Below are 15,778 nucleotides of genomic sequence, written 5' to 3' on the forward strand. Positions count from 1 at the left end.
CCAGGTTCAAGCAATTCTCCTGCCTCAGCCTCCCAAGTAGCTGGGACTACAGGCGTGCGCCACCACGCTCAGCTAATTTTTGTACTTTTAGTAGAGATGGGGTTTCACCAAGTTGGCCAGAATGGTCTTGATCTCTTGACCTCGTGATCCATCTGCCTCGGCCTCCCAAAGTGCTGGGATTACAGGCGTGAGCTGCCGCGCCTGGACTTTATATATATATTTTAAGACAGGGTCTCGCTCTGCTACCAGGCTGGAGTGCAGCAGTGGGATCCTCGGCTCCCTGCAGCCTCGACCTCCTGGGCTCAAGGGATCCTCCCACCTCAGCTTCCTAAGCAGCTGGGACCACAGGTGCATACCACCACACCTGGTAATTTTTGTATTTTTTGTAGAGATGAGGTGTTCTTATGTTGTCAAACTGGTCTCAAACTCCTGGAATCAAGGGATGCTCCTGCCTCAGCCTCCCAAAGTGCTGAGATTATAGGCATGAGCCACCGCACGGCTTCTGCTGCTTTCTTTGCTGGCGTTGCTCTCTCCTGCCCCACCCCCTCCGCCACATCTCTATTTCTTTCCGATCTCCTGGATGGGCCCTTCTTTCTCTGCCCAGCCCTTGAACAGTGGTACCCTGGGCCCAAGGCTCCTCTCTCTGCCACTCTCTCAGGATGACTGCATCATCAGGGTCTGATTTCCAGCCACACCCCCGTGTTGAGGACGTAAGTCTATCCTCCCAGCCATAACCTCCTTCCTGTCCTTTGGTGCCTCTGCTTGCATGGCCGTGACACCTGGCGGCAACATGGCTGACCAGTTAGAATTCTTGAAATTAACTTGAGAGGGTGGAGGTGGGCTCACAGATCAGAGGACAGAGCTGCACATCCTGGCATCCAACAAGACAGGAGGCGAGGCTGCTCCTGAGATCCAGATGGGGAGCCCGGGGCTCCTACTTGGGCTGTACCATGGGAGGCGTCTTCTGTGTTCCAGGTGCTAATGCAGCATCACAAACAATCCCAAAGCTGAGTGACTAGAACCCCCACGTCATGGTGCTCACGTTCTGTGGGCCCGCAGTTTGGACTGGGCAACCGGGGCTGACTTGTCTTTGCTCCATGAGGTCTGAGGCCTCCGTTGGGAAGACTCCACAGCTGGGAGTGACTTGAACTGCCTGGGGACTGGAATCACGTGGAAACCTCTTCCTTCATATGTCTGATGGTTGCTCCTGGCAATCAGTGGGGCACTTGGCTGGACTGTCTACCAGAGCAACTGAAGGACCAGCCCCTGGCCCCTCGACACTGCCTGGGCTTCCTCACAACATGGCAGCCTCGGGGGCTGCGGCTTCTCACACAGTGGCTCAGGCTCTGCAGGCGAATATCCCGCAAGAACCAGAGGGAAGCTACAGGGCTTCTCTGAGCCAGCCAAACCAGCCACCAAGGCCAGCTCTGATTCCAGGGGAGGGTGTAGACCCACCCACAATGGGAGTACCACCAAATAACTGGTGAACATGGTTTTTTTTTTTTCCTTTGAGATGGAGTCTCACACTGTCACCCAGCCTGGAGTGCAGTGGCATGATCTCTGCTCACTGCAAGCTCTGCCTCCTGGGTTCACACCATTCTCCTGCGTTCACACCATTCTCCTGCCTCAGCCTCCCGAGTAGCTGGGACTACAGGCGCCCCCCATCACGCCCAGCTAATTTTTTTATTTTTTATTTTTTTGTATTTTTAGAAGAGACGGGGTTTCACCATGTTAACCAGGATGGTCTCGATCTCCTGACCTCGTGATCCGCCCGCCTCAGCCTCCCAAAGTCCTGGGATTACAGGTGTGAGCCACCGCACCTGGCTGTGAACTTTTTGTTTTGTTTTGTTTTGTTTTTCTTTTTGTTCGTTTGTTTTGAGATGGAGTCTTGCTCTGTCGCCAGGCTGGAGTGCAGTGATGTGATCTCAGCTCACTGCAACCTCCGCCTCTCGGATTCAAGCGATCCTCCTGCCTCAGCCTCCTGAGTAGCTGGAACAGCAGGCGCCCGCCACCACGCCCAGCTAATTGTTTGTATTTTTAGTGGAGACGGGTTTTCACCATGTTGGACAGGGTGGCCTCGAACTCCTGACCTCGTGATCCGCCGGCCTCGACCTCCCAAAGTGCTGGGGTTACAGGAGTGAGCCACTGTGCCTGGCCTAGTGAACATGTTTTGTTGTCAAACTGCTACATCGGGGAAACGTTTTCCGAATTTCTGTCACTGCTGCAGAGTCCAAAGCCCCAGGGGCAAGAGTCATGCTGCGGAGACTCCTGTCCGTGGGCGGGATTCTCCCTGGGAGAGCTCATGTGGAATTCTGATTCCCAGCCAGGAAATTTGGTTTCTTCACTTGCGGCGGGGGCCCAGGAAGCTGGTAGAACAGGCTGCCTTAGTGATTCTGGTGCAGGTTCCTGGGGAAACCTTACTCAGAGGCATCAGTGTAACTTTCTCCTGGTTTTCCCAGTGTGTGAGTGGTCAAGGCAGTGCGGGCAAAAGGGCAGCAGAGGCGTGGCTGAGGCAGTGGTGGACAAAGAGCCACTGCTCCACGCTCTGCTCCACGCAGGGCCACTGCTTCCCTGCTGTGCCCTTGAGTCCCTTCCTGGACGTCCTCACATCAAGCCTTGGTCAGCGAGGGGTGAACAACTGATTGGAAATTGGCTCCCAGGTTCTGGCGGGGTAGGGGGTGCTGATGAACTTGGTCTGAGCGGGGTCCCATGAGAGTAAAAGACAGCCCTAGGCAGTTGTAGGGGGAGTTGCGAGGCATGGCAGATGGGAGCTGGGGCTGCGGGGGACTGTGGCCCCAGGAACTGGCCTTGCTTCCTGGACTGTCTTTGTGCACCAACCTCGTCTGCGTCCCCTCCTAGCCTGGGAGTTGCACGTGACAGCAGGTCCCGCCTGCTGTGTATTCCGGGCTCCAGCCCAGTGCGTGGCTCCCAGCACATTCTCAAATAACAGAAGTGGAATTGCAGTGGGAGGTCATGGCCTATTGGAGGTGGTGGACTTGGGAAGATATGCATCTTCTCTGCAGACCCTGGAGGTCTCCTGAGCCTTCGTCTCAGAATCGACTTGGGAATTTGCCAACAGGAAGAGCCTTGGCCAAGAATATGTAACGATTATGTAAAATCACACATGCACACACATGCACGTGAACACGCGCACACGCAAACACACCAGGATTTTTTTGGTAAGCTCTTTTATTTGGAATAATTGTAGATTCACATGCAGTTATCAGAAGTAACACAGTAGGCCGGGCATGGTGGCTCGTGCCTGTAATCCCAGCACTTTGGGAGGCTGAGGCGGGAGGATCACCTGAGATTGGGAGTTTGAGACCAGCCTGACCAACACGGAGAAACCCCATCTCTACTGAAAATACAAAATTAGCTGGGCGTGGTAGTGCATGCCTCTAATCTCAGCTACTCGGGAGGCTGAGGCAAGAGAATCGCTTGAACCTGGGAGGCGGAGGTTGCAGTGGGCCGAGATCGCACCACTGAACTCCAGCCTGGGCAACAACAGTGAAACTCTGTCTCAAAAAAAAAAAAAAAAAAAAAAAAAGAAAAAGGAAGAGAAAAGAAGAGAAAAGAAAAGAGAAAGAAATAACACAGTGATCCCACATACCCTTTTCCCCATTTCTCCCAATGGCAACATCCTGCAAAACTATACTACATTGCCCCAGCAAGGATAGCGAGGATACCGGCATAGGGATCATCCAGACACCGAGGCTTTCCATCGCCATAAGGGTCTCCGTGTCGCCTGTTCACAGCCACACCCACTGGCCCTCCATCCTCTCCTGAGCCTCGTGGTGGGATGGGCTGTTTTCTCTCAGCATAATTCTCTGAAAGTTCATCCGGGCTGTGGTGTCAAGAGCTCGCTCCTTCCTTCCTTTCTTCCTTCCTCTCTCTCTCTCTCTTTTCTTTCTCTCTTTCTCTTTCAAACAGTCTTGCTCTGTCACCCAGGTTGGAGTGCAGTGGTGTGATCTCGGCTCACTGCAACCCGTCTCCCGGGTTCAAGTGATTCTCCTGCCTCAGCCTCCCGAGTAGCTGGGTTTACAGGCACCCACCACCACATCCAGCTAATTTTTGTAGTTTTAGTAGAGATGGGATTTTGCCATATTGGCCAGGCTGGTCTCAAACTCCTGACCTTAAATGATCCGCTCAACTCGGCCTCCCAAAGTGCTGGGATTACAGGCGTGAGGTATCGTGCCTGGCCAAGAGCTCATTCATTTATTTGTTGAGTAGTATTCCAGGGTGTGGAGGTACCACAGTGTCTTTGACCGTTCACCCACTGAAAGGCATCTGGGTTCTTTCTGCTTTCGGCTCTTATGAATAGAGCTGCGTGTACATTGGTGTTTAGGATTTTGTGTGAACATAAATCTTTACTCTGGGACAAATGCCTAGGAATGCAATTGCAGGGCTGTTTAGTAGTTACATGTTTAATTTTAAGTTGTTGTTGTTGTTGTTGTTGTTGCTGTTGTTTAGATGAAGTCTCACTCTGCCGCCCAGGCTGGAGTGCAGTAGCGTGATCTCCGCTCCCTACAACCTTCACCTCCCAAGTTCAAATGATTCTCCTGTCTCAGCCTCCTGAGTAAGTGGAATTACAGGCGTGCACCACCACGCCCAGGTACTTTTTGTATTTTTTAGTAGAGATGGGGTTTCTCTAACATGTTTAATTTTTAAAGAAGTTGCCAAACTGTCTTCTGGAGAGGTTCTATCATTTTACATTCCCACCAGCGACACACGAGTAATTCAGTTTCTCCACATCCTTGCCAGCATTTGGTTTCGTGACTATTTTTTACTTTAACCATTCTGATAGGTGTGCTGGTGTCTCACTGTGGTTTTTAGTTTGCATTTTCCTGACCACTGATGATGCTGAACATATTTCGTGTGCTTATTTGCCATCTGTCTAACCTCTCTAGTGAAATGTCTGTTCATGTCTTTTGCTCACTTTCCAATTGAATTGTTTGTTTTTTCACCTTTGAGCTTTAAGCATTCTTTACATATTTTAGGTACTAGCCCTTGGTTTGATATCTGTGGTTTACAGAAATCTTCTTCCAGTCTGTACTTTGTCTTTTCATACCTAAACAAGGTTTTGTTATTTGTAACTTCATGCTTTTGAATGACTTCCAACTTACAAAAAAAGTGGTTAGAATTGTACAAAGAGCTCCTAGATCCTGGTCACCCAGAATCACCAAGCGTTCGCAGTTTACCACCTTTTTAAATTCTGTTTTTGTTTTTTGTTTGGTTGGTTTTGTTTTGTTTTTTTGAGACGGAATCTCGTTCTGTCGCCCAGGCTGGAGTGCAGTGGCCAGATCTCAGCTCACTGCAAGTTCCGCCTTCCGGGTTCACGCCATTCTCCTGCCTCAGCCTCCCGAATAGCTGGGACTATAGGTGCCTGCCACCTCACTCGGCTAGTAGTCCCTGCCACCTCACTCGGCTAGTTTTTTTTGTATTTTTAGTAGAGACGGGGTTTCACCGTGTTAGCCAGGATGGTCTCGATCTCCTGACCTCGTGATCCACTCGTCTCGGCTTCCCAAAGTGCTGGGATTACAGGCTTCAGCCACCGCGCCCGGCCTGTTTTGTTTTTTAACGGAGTCTAGCTCTGTGGCCCAGGCTGGAGTCCAGCGGCATGATCTCGGCTCACTGCAAGCTCCACCTCCCAGGTTCAAGTGATTCTCCTGCCTCAGCCTCCCAAGTAGCTGAGACGACAGGCACCCACCACCACCCCCAGCTAATTTTTTGTATTTTTACTAGAGATGGAGTTTCACTGTGTTAGCCAGGATGGTCTCGATCTCCTGACCTCGTGATCTGCCTGCCTTGGCCTCTCAAAGTGCTGGGATTATAGGTGTGAGCCACCGCATCTGGTCCTCTCTCTCTGTTTTTTTGACCCATTTGAGAGTAAGTTGCAGACTTAATGCCCATTGTTCCTTATCACTGGAGGGCGTGTTTCCTCAAACAGGGAAAGCGTCCATGTCTCCCCTTAACCGCAGCAGACCATCGCAAGCAGGGCCAGATATTGGCATGACATCACCATGAACCACAGACCCAGGAGAATTTCATGGGCGGCCCCAGTGACATCTTTTATGGGTCCAGATCCAATCCAGGCCCCTGTGGTAGTTTGTAGTGTGTTTCTTTCGCCTCCTCAATGAGGAATTCACAGCTTTCTCTGTGGCTTGTCCTGTAAGGGTTTTGTTCCACACTTGAGTCTGACAGTTGGAGTCGGCTGCTTGGAGTCTGGTGGGGAGGGCAAGGGGAGCGTGTCTAGCCGGTAGGCAAACTGAGGCCAGAAGGCTTAGAGGCCTGCTCAGGCTCTCACTGCAAGGTGACACAGGTGGCAGGGTTTGGGAGCTCACTGGCCCTTCCCTAAGACCACTGAGGGCTGGAGCAGGGACTCTTTTTTTTTTTTTTTTTTAAAGATGGAATCTCACTCTGTTGCCCAGGCTGGAGTGCATTGGCGTGATCTTGGCTCAGTGCAACCTCTGCCTCCTGAGTTCAAATGACTCTCCTGCTTCAGCTTTCCGAGTAGCTGGGATTATAGCCACCCATCACCTATAATTTGTATTTTGGTATTTAATCAGTATTTTGTATTTAATCTGTATTTTTAGTAGAGATGAAGTTTCACTATGTTGCCCAGGCTGGTCTCGAACTCCTGGCCTCCAATGACTCTCCTGTCTCATCCTCTCAAAGTGCTGGGAATACAGGCATGCACCACCATGTGGGGCTAATTTTTGTATTTTTAGTAGAGACAGGGTTTCACCATGTTGGCCAGGCTGGTCTTCCTGACCTCAGGTGATCCACCCGCCTCGGCCTCCCAGAGTGCTGGGATGACAGGCGTGAGCCACCGCGACAGCCTGGACTGGGAACTCTTGAATGTCACTGTTGACTGATAACGCAGGCCAGTGAGGTCAGAGAGCAAGAGGACCACTCTTTGAAAATCTAATTTAAAACATGATCCATTTTTATTTTTTGAATTTGTCTTTCTTTGTATTTCATGACTGTGGTATTTTTGAACAGTACAGACTGGTTACTTTGTAAAATATCTCTGAGTTTGGGTTTGTCTAGGGCTTCCTGATGATTGGATACCATTTCTGCAGTTTGGGCAGGTGCAGCTCAGAAGTGATGGTGTTCTCCTCGGTGCAGTGTGTCACGAGCCACACGATGATATGCTGGGACTTGTTCCACCCCAGTGATAGTACAGTTTATTATCTGGCTAAGGTGATATCTGCCAGGTTCCTTCACTGTATAGTTAATGAATTTACTTTGTACTTACTAATTAACAAGTAGTAAAGAGTAAATGCTGCGTGAGGAGATATGAGGCTACATGGATTGCCTGCTTCCACCGGCCTTTCACCAGTAGTTTAAGTGCTGGAGTTCACGCTTCCCTGAATCAATTAATATGCTGGTTGCCAAATGGAAGTTCTCTTTCTTTCTTTTTTTTTTTTTTGTCTTGCTCTTTTGCCCAGGCTGGAGTGCAGTGGCGTGATCTCAGCTCACTGCAACCTCCACCTGCCAGGTTCAAGCGATTCTCCTGCCTCAGCCTCCTGAGTAGCTGGGACTACAGGGGTGTGCCACCATGCCTGGCTAATTTTTTATATTTTTTGTAGAGACGGGGTTTCACCACTCTGGCCAGGATGGTCTCCAACTCCTGATCTTGTGATCCACCCACCTCTGCCTCCCCAAGTGCCGGGATTACAGGCATGAGCCACCATGCCTGGCCTACTGTTTTTTTTTTTTTTTTGTGACAGAGTTTCACTTTTGTTGCCCAGACTGGAGTACAGTGGTGTAATCTCAGCTCACTGCAACCTCTGCCTCCTGGGTTCAAGTGATTCTCCTGCCTCAGCCTCCTAAGTAGCTGGGATTACAGGTGCATGCCACCATGTCTAGCTAATTTTTTTTTTTTTTTTTTTTTGAGACGGAGTCTTGCTCTGTGCCCCAGGCTGGAGTGCAGTGGCGCGATCTCGGCTCACTGCAAGCTCCGCCCCCCCCGGCTTCACGCCATTCTCCTGCCTCAACCTCCCGAGTAGCTGGGACTACAGGCGCCCGCCACCTCGCCCAGCTAATTTTCTTGTATTTTTAGTAGAGACGGGGTTTCACCGTGGTAGCCAGGATGGTCTCGATCTCCTGACCTCGTGATCCGCCCGTCTCGGCCTCCCATGTCTAGCTAATTTTTTGTATTTTTAGTAGAGACAGGGTGTCACCATGTTGGCCAGGCTGGTCTCAAACTCCTGACCTCAGGTGATCCTACCTGCCTCAGCCTCCAAAAGTGCTGGGATTACAGGTGTAAGCCACCATGCCCAGCCATGCCAAACAGAAGTTTTATAATTTCATTATTCCTTCTGCTGCACCCCCCATTTATGTATAAATTGTCCTAGGTTTGGCCAGAGGGAAGCTCCTTGAGCCATCTCTTACCTTTTGACACGTCTCCATCTTTTATTTATTTATTTTGAGATGGTCTCACTCTGTTGCCTGGGCTGGAGTGCAGTGGTGCAATCTTGGCTCATTGCAGCCTCGACTGTCCCAGCTCAAGTGATCTTCCTGCTTCAGCTTCCCGAGCATGTGGGACCACAGACATGTGACACTGATATGGTGTGGCTGTGTCCCCATGCAAATCTTGTCTTGAACTGTCACTCCCATAATTCCCCTGTGTGGTGGGAGGGGCCCAGTGGGAGGAAATTGCATCATGGGAGTGGATCTTTCCCGTGCTGTCTTCATGAGGTAGTAAATAAGTCTCATGGGATGTGATGGTTTTTTTTTTTGAGACGGAGTCTCGCTCTGCCGCCCAGGCTGGAGTGCAGTGGCACGATCTTGGCTCACTGCAAGCTCCGCCTCCCGGGTTTACGCCATTCTCCTGCCTCAGCCTCCCGAGTAGCTGGGACTACAGGCGCCCGCCACCTCACCCGGCTAGTTTTTTGTATTTTTTAGTAGAGACGGGGTTTCACTGTGTTCGCCAGGATGGTCTCGATCTCCTGACCTCGTGATCCGCCTGTCTCGGCCTCCCAAAGTGCTGGGATTACAGGTGTGAGCCACCGCGCCCGGCTGATTTGATGGTTCTATAAAGGGGAGTTCCCCTGCACACGCTCTGCGTGCCTCCATGGAAGACGTGACTTTGCTCCTCCTTTGCCTTCCACCATGATTATGAGGCCTCCCCAGCCATGTGGAACTGTGAGTCCATTAAACCTCTTTCCTGTATAAATTACCCAGACTCAGGTATGTCTTTATTAGCAGCGTAATAACAGAGTAATACAGACCATTCCTGGCTAATTTTTTTGCGTGTTTGTTTGTAGAGACGGGGTTTTGCCATGTTGGCTAGGCTGTTCTGAAACTCCTGAGCTCAAGCAGTCTTCCCACCTTGGCCTCCCAAAGTGCTGGGATTACAGGCATGAGCCACCACGCCCGGCCTGTTTCCTTGAGTGCTTCCTGACTTCCTGGCACAACAGGATATCCCAGGCTCATCTCAAACATTCCCTGCCCCAGCCCTGGATGTAGCCTTCGCTCCAAAGAACCTCTGTTCCTGTTAGTGGGAAACAGAACTGAGATCTGGGCAGGGCATTGGGTGTGCACATGACTACTGGGACTTCATTGTTTCTGGGCCCTTCTTACAGGCAGAGCTGGCAACTGCACACACACACACACACACACGCACACACACCCCTCTACCTCGCTATATTCATTCACTGTATTAAAAAGCATGAAGCCGTGCATGGTGGCGCATGCTTGTAGTCCAAGCTACTCAGGAGGCTGAGGAGAGAGGATCAGTTGAGCCCAGGAGTTCGAGGTTACAGTGAGCCTTGATCACTGCACCCCAGCATGGGCAACAAGAGTGAGACCCTTAACAAAAAAGAGAGAGAGAGAGAGCGAGGCCGGGCACGGTGGCTCACGCCTGTAATCCCAGCACTTTGGGAGGCCGAGGCAGGCGGATCACAAGGTCAGGATTTCGAGACCAGCCTGGCCAACGTGGTGAAACTCCATCTCTACTAAAAATACAAAAATTAGCTGGGCGTGGTGGCGCATGCCTATAATCCCAGCTACTCAGGAGACTGAGGCAGGAGAATCGCTGGAACCCGGGAGGCGGAGGTGGCAGTGAGCTGAGATTGTGCCATTGCACTGTAGCCTGAGTGACACAGTAAGACTCCATCTCAGAAAAAAAAAAAAGAAAAGAAAAGAAAAGAAAAGTTACATGCATTCACACCAATACTGCAATTGTAGTCCAGCACATTAGCGGGGCATGGTGGTGGGCACCTGTAGTCCCAGCTTCTCAGGAGGCTGAGGCAGGAGAATGGCGTGAACCCAGGAGGCGGAGTTTGCAGTGAGCCAAGATCTTGCCACTGCACTCCAGCCTGGATGACACAGGGAGACTCCATCTCAAAAAAAAAAAAAAAAAAACCCACAAAAAAACCACAGTGTGGCGTGGGACATCTCCCATCCACCCATATGTCACCCAGGACTGGCTCAGCACCTCCCACCCGCCACCACTAGCTCACCCATGACACATCACCTCCCACCTGTCACTGCTGGCTCACCTGTGACACCCCAGGCAGCTCAGATGCTCAGCAGGTCCTGCTGGTGAGAAGGAGGCAGCAACCTGTGCTGTCTGGGACCCAGGCATTGCTGGGCACGGAGGGACCTGGGACCTCAGCCACGCTGGAAGCTGGCCTCTCGCACAGACGGTGCCTGGCAGATGTGGACGGGCTCCTCAGGCTCCTGGCAGCCCACCCCTGCATTCTCACCGTTCCTCCTGGAAGTCTCCTGGCCAAAGAGGACTCGAGGCCTGTCCCATCTGTGCCTGGGGCTCACTGTGGCTCCCTTCAGTGGGGCTCTGCTCTCTCCCCACCTGCTTCTCCTCCAGCTCCCGGGATCTGCCCCAGCACCCGCCCTGAGCCTCTCCCATTCCTGGCCCCAGCCTGGCCAGGGATCCCAGGGATCCCAGGGGGTGCCTTCGCCAGCCCAGCCCCTTGCCTGGTGGATCACCACTTCTGTCTCCTGCTGCTCTGCCCCCTGCCCCGGGCCCGAGAAACCTGGGAGGACCCTCAGGGAGGGTTAGGGATGTGTGATGCCAGCAGGAGACCAGCGAGTTCCCTGGCAGGAAGCACACTGCACAGGAGGCCTGCTGCCATGCTGCCACCCGCATGCACCTGTTAGGCCGCAAGGAGTGATGCCCAGGGCGGGGCGGGCAGTGGCTGCTGCGGGGGAGGCGCTCTGGGCCGTGCTGTTTCCTGAGAAACTGCAGCCCCAAGGGGCCTAGGCAGAGCCTGGCCTGACTGAGTGGGGTTGAGGGGGAGGTAGGGTGGGGATGCCCTACGATGTGAGGCCTGTTGCGCCCTGGGGAGGAGACCCAGTGCGGTGGGGCCCAAGCTCCAGCGTTCAGACTGCGTGGGAGCCCTGAGGCTCCCTCACCCCGCAGGACACCCCATCCTGTGTGGAGGGGAGAGTAGGGTGGGCCAGAAGGCCCACCTGGACACCTGAGGCCCCTCCCCGCCTGCTACCCCATCTGCTTGGGCCCAGGAAGGGAGAGGCCAAGGCAGACCCCTCAACATACGTGCCAAAGCCCGATGTGGAGCCGCCCACACACCAGGAGCCCAGATTCTGGCATTCGGCATTTTTTCTGACATCAAGAGTCTCGGCCGGGCGCGGTGGCTCACACCTGTAATCCCACTACTTTGGGAAGCCGGGGCGGGTGGATCACCTGGGATCAGGAGTTCGAGATCAGCCTGGCCAACATGGTGAAACCCTGTCTCTACTAAAAATACAAAAATTAGTCAGGCATGGTGGCGGGTGCCTGTAATCCCAGCTACTTGGGAGGCTGAGGTGGGAAAATTGCTTGAACCCAGGAGGTGGAGGCTGCAGTGAGCTGAGATCATGCCACCTGCACTCCAGCCTGGGTGACAGAGCAAACTCTCTCTTTAAAAAAAAAAAAAAAGGCCCGAGCCCGGTGCAGTGGCTCACACCTCTAATCCCAGTACTTTGGGAGGCCAAGGTGGGCGGATCACCTGAGGTCAGGAGTTTGAGACCAGCCTGACCAACATGGAGAAACCCCGTCTCTACTAAAGATGCAAAAAATTAGCTGGATGTGGTAGCAGGTACCTGTAATCCCAGCCACTTGGGTGGCCGAGGCAGAAGATTTGCTTGAACCGGGGAGGCGGAGGTTGCAGTGAGCCGAGACCACGCCATTGCACTTCAGCCTGGGCAACAAGAACGAAACTCCATCTGGAAAAAACCAAACAAACAAATACTGAGCCAGCTCACGTGTGTCGCTTCACCTTCCTCAGGCCTTGGTCCTGTCTTACTGCTCGAGCTCAGCGTCATGCCTGGGAGATTCATCTGAGTCGCCGCGTGCATCAGTGCTTCCTCTTTGTTGCTGAATTGTATTCCACTGTAGGAAGAAACCACAGCACGCTGACCCAGCCTCCCACTGATGAACATTTGGGTTATTTCTGGTTTGGGGCTTGTGAATGGTGGCACCTAAAAGATGTGTCCACCCAGATCCTATGAAAGGAGCCTTCTTTGGAAAAATAATCTTTGTAAATGTCATTCATTAATGACATTGAGCTGAGATTATCTTGGAGTTGGGTGGGTCCTAAATCCAATGACAGGCGTCCTCAGAAGATCGAGGTGGAGGGAGTCTAGACACAGATACACGGGCCGCATTGCTGCAGCCCCCAGCAGCTGGGAAGAGGTGCTGGAAGGATTTTCCCTCAGAGCTTTCAGAAGGAGCCAATCCTGCCCATGCCTTGATTCCAGGCCTTGGTTTCCCAGACTGTGAGAGAATGCGCTGGTGTTGCTTTAAGCTGCCCGATTGGGGAACTTTGTTACGGTATCCCTAAAGATACGCACAAGGGCTGTGATGAGGAACTCTGCTCGGTAGGTTCCTGTTTGTGTCCCTTGGTCATAGAAGCCCTTCTCCATCTTGGGTGTGTATTAGCCGGGGTTCTCCAAAGAACCAGAGCCAACAGGAGACACACCCGTCTCTGTATCTGGAGAACGAGATCGATGAGAAGGAATCTGCTCTTGTGATGATGGAGGCTGACAAGTCCCGAGAGCCACAGTTGGCACCCTGGAGACCCCGGAGGGCGATACCGCCGCTCCAGGCTGAAAGCTGGCAGGCTTGAGACCCAGGGAGAGAGCCGGCCCTCCGATTCCTGGGATTTCTTTTTTTTTTTTTTTTTTTTTTTTTTGAGACGGAGTCTGCCTGTCAGCCCCAGGCTGGAGTGCAGTGGCCGATCTCAGCTCACTGCAAGCTCCGCCTCCCGGTTCCCCGCCATTCTCCAGCCTCAGCCTCTCCCCAGTAGCTGGGACTACAGGCTCAGCCACCACTCGCTAGTTTTTTTGTATTTTTAGTAGAGACGGGTTTCACTGTGTTCCGGCCAGGATGGTCTCATCTCTGGACTGCGGATCCTCACTGCCCGCCTCCCAAAGTGCTGGGATTACAGGCTTGAGCCACCGCGCCCGGCCGATTCCTGGGATTTCTTACCCCATCCCAGTGTTTCCTCAGCTGAGCGCATGGGGCCAGCCCACACTGGGGAGTGCAGTCCGCTTCACTGAGAGCCCCCAGTCATCTCATCCAGAAACACCCTCGAAGAAACAGCCCAAATTGTGCTGAGCAAACATCTGGGCACCCCGTGTCCCAGACAAGTTGACACAGAAAATTAACCGTCACAGGTTAACTCCATCTAGGAGCGGAATTACTGGGTCACAGGGAAGGCATAGGAATTCACAGAAGTCACCAAATGGTTTCCAGGAGGTTGTGCCACGTTAAACTCCCACTGGAAGGAGAGGAGAGCTGTGGTTGTTCCACATCCTCACCAACGTTTAGAATAGGCAGTCTTTGGCCAGGCACAGTGGCTGAAACCTGTAACCCCAGCACTTTGGGAGGCCATGGCGGGTGGATCATCTGAGATCAAGAGTTCAAAACCAGCCTGGCCAACATGGTAAAACCCCGTCTCTAGTAAAAATGCAAAAGTTAGCCTTGCGTGGTGGTGCATGCCTGTAATTCCAGCTACTTGGGAGGCTGAGGTAGGAGAATAGTTTGAACCCAGGAGGCAGAGGTTGCAGTGAGCCGAGATCGCACCACTGCACTCCAGTCTGGGCAACAGAGCAAGACTCTGTCTCCAAAATAAATAAATAAAGACAGAATAGTCAGTCTGTAATTTTAGCCTTTGTGAAGGTATGAAGTGGCATCTCAGTGTGGTTTAAATGCTTATTTCCCTGGTAACTAATGACTTATTTCCTCAGACTAATGAGGCTGACCAGTTTTTCACTGCATTTAGCCCTTTCAACGTGCTTCAGGTCTGTGAAGTGCCTGTTCAAGTGCCCATTTTAAAAATTGGTTTGTTTATCTTTTTCTTATCAGTTTGTAGGAGTTCTTGATATATTCTGGGCAGAAGACCTTGGTCCAGAGTCTATGGAGACACACCAAGGCGAACAGCGCATTCGTCTGCAACTTACCTTTTCACTCTCTTGATGGTGTCTCGAAGTGGTTGATTTTAAGGAAGTCCAGTCTTTTATGGCAAGTCCCTTTGTGTTCTATGTTAGAAATCTTTGCTAACCTCAGTGTCTTCTTTTTTCTTTTGAGACGGAGTCTCGCTTTGTCACCCAGGTCGGAGTGCAGTGGCGTGATCTCAGCTCACTGCAACTTCTACCTCCTGGGTTCAAGTGATTCTCCTGCCTCAACCTCCCGAATAGGAGGGATTTCAGGTGCCTGCCACCATACCCAGCTAATTTTTGTATTTTTAGTAGGGACAGTGTTTCACCATGTTGGCCAGGCTGGTCTTGAACTCCTGACCTCAGGTGATCCGCCCTGAGCCTTACCTCAGCCTCCCAAAGTGCTGGGATTACAGGTGTGAGCCACTGCATCTGGCCTGACCACAGTGTCTTGAAGAGATTTTGCTATGTTTTATTCTAGAAGCTTTGGGGCTTATTTTTCACACTTTGTTCTATGTCTTATTTTATTTCATTTATTATTATTATATTTCGAGACAAAGTCTCGCTCTGTCACCCAGGCTGGAGTGTGGTGGTGCAATTTCAGCTCACCGCAACCTCTGCCTCCCAGGTTCAAATGATTCTTGTGCTTCAGTCTCCCGAGTAGCTGGAATTACAGGAGTGTGCCACCACGCCCAGCTAATTTTTGTATTTTTAGTAGAGACAGGGTTTCACCATGTTGGTAAGGCTGGTCTTGAACTTATGGCTTGAAGTGATCTGCCTGCCTCGGCCTCACAAAGTGCTGGGATTACAGGTGTGAGCCACCGTGCCCAGCCTGCTCTATGACTCATTTTACATTAATTGTGGGGATGGGGTAACTTTCTTCTGTCAACGTCCAACCGATACTGGATACCTGGCAGGGAAAGGCCACCTCTGCCCCCTGCTCTGCAGAGGCCTTTGTTATCGATCAGCATAGGGGAGGTGCCGCTTTCTGGACCCGCCCTCTGGTCCAGGGTCTCTTTGCTTATTCCTGCGCCAATCATCCAGGCCCCGTGCCGCCGTCAGTGCACCGTGGGCTTCAGCAGAGGAGGCTCAGGGCCGGGCTGTGGGGCCAGAGAGTTCATCGTAGTGTCCTGGGCCCCTAGGTCAACTTGCTTGTCCTGGCCACGGAGCACAGCTACCTTGACAGCAGCCTCTGCAGTCATCCCAGGCGCTCCAGACAGGGGCCCAGCCCGGGGCCAGTCTCTGAGTACCCTGTGGATGAGGAAGGAAGCAGCTCTCAGGGAAGGGGCACCCCATGGGTCAGCCGGCTGCCTGGTTCAGTCACCACATGGGCACATAGGGCCAGTGTGGGTGCACAGGAGCTGGGACACGG

General features: G+C 52.2%; 1 pseudogene; it reads left to right on the forward strand.

The window, feature by feature from the left end:
* The first annotated feature begins 10,213 nt into the window (after window positions 1-10,213).
* On the forward strand, window positions 10,214-11,205 carry LOC116270975 (annotated as a pseudogene).
* Window positions 11,206-15,778: the final 4,573 nt, after the last annotated feature.

The sequence above is a fragment of the Papio anubis genome, chromosome 17 (genome assembly GCF_008728515.1).
Source record: "Papio anubis isolate 15944 chromosome 17, Panubis1.0, whole genome shotgun sequence".
Lineage (NCBI taxonomy): Eukaryota > Metazoa > Chordata > Mammalia > Primates > Cercopithecidae > Papio > Papio anubis.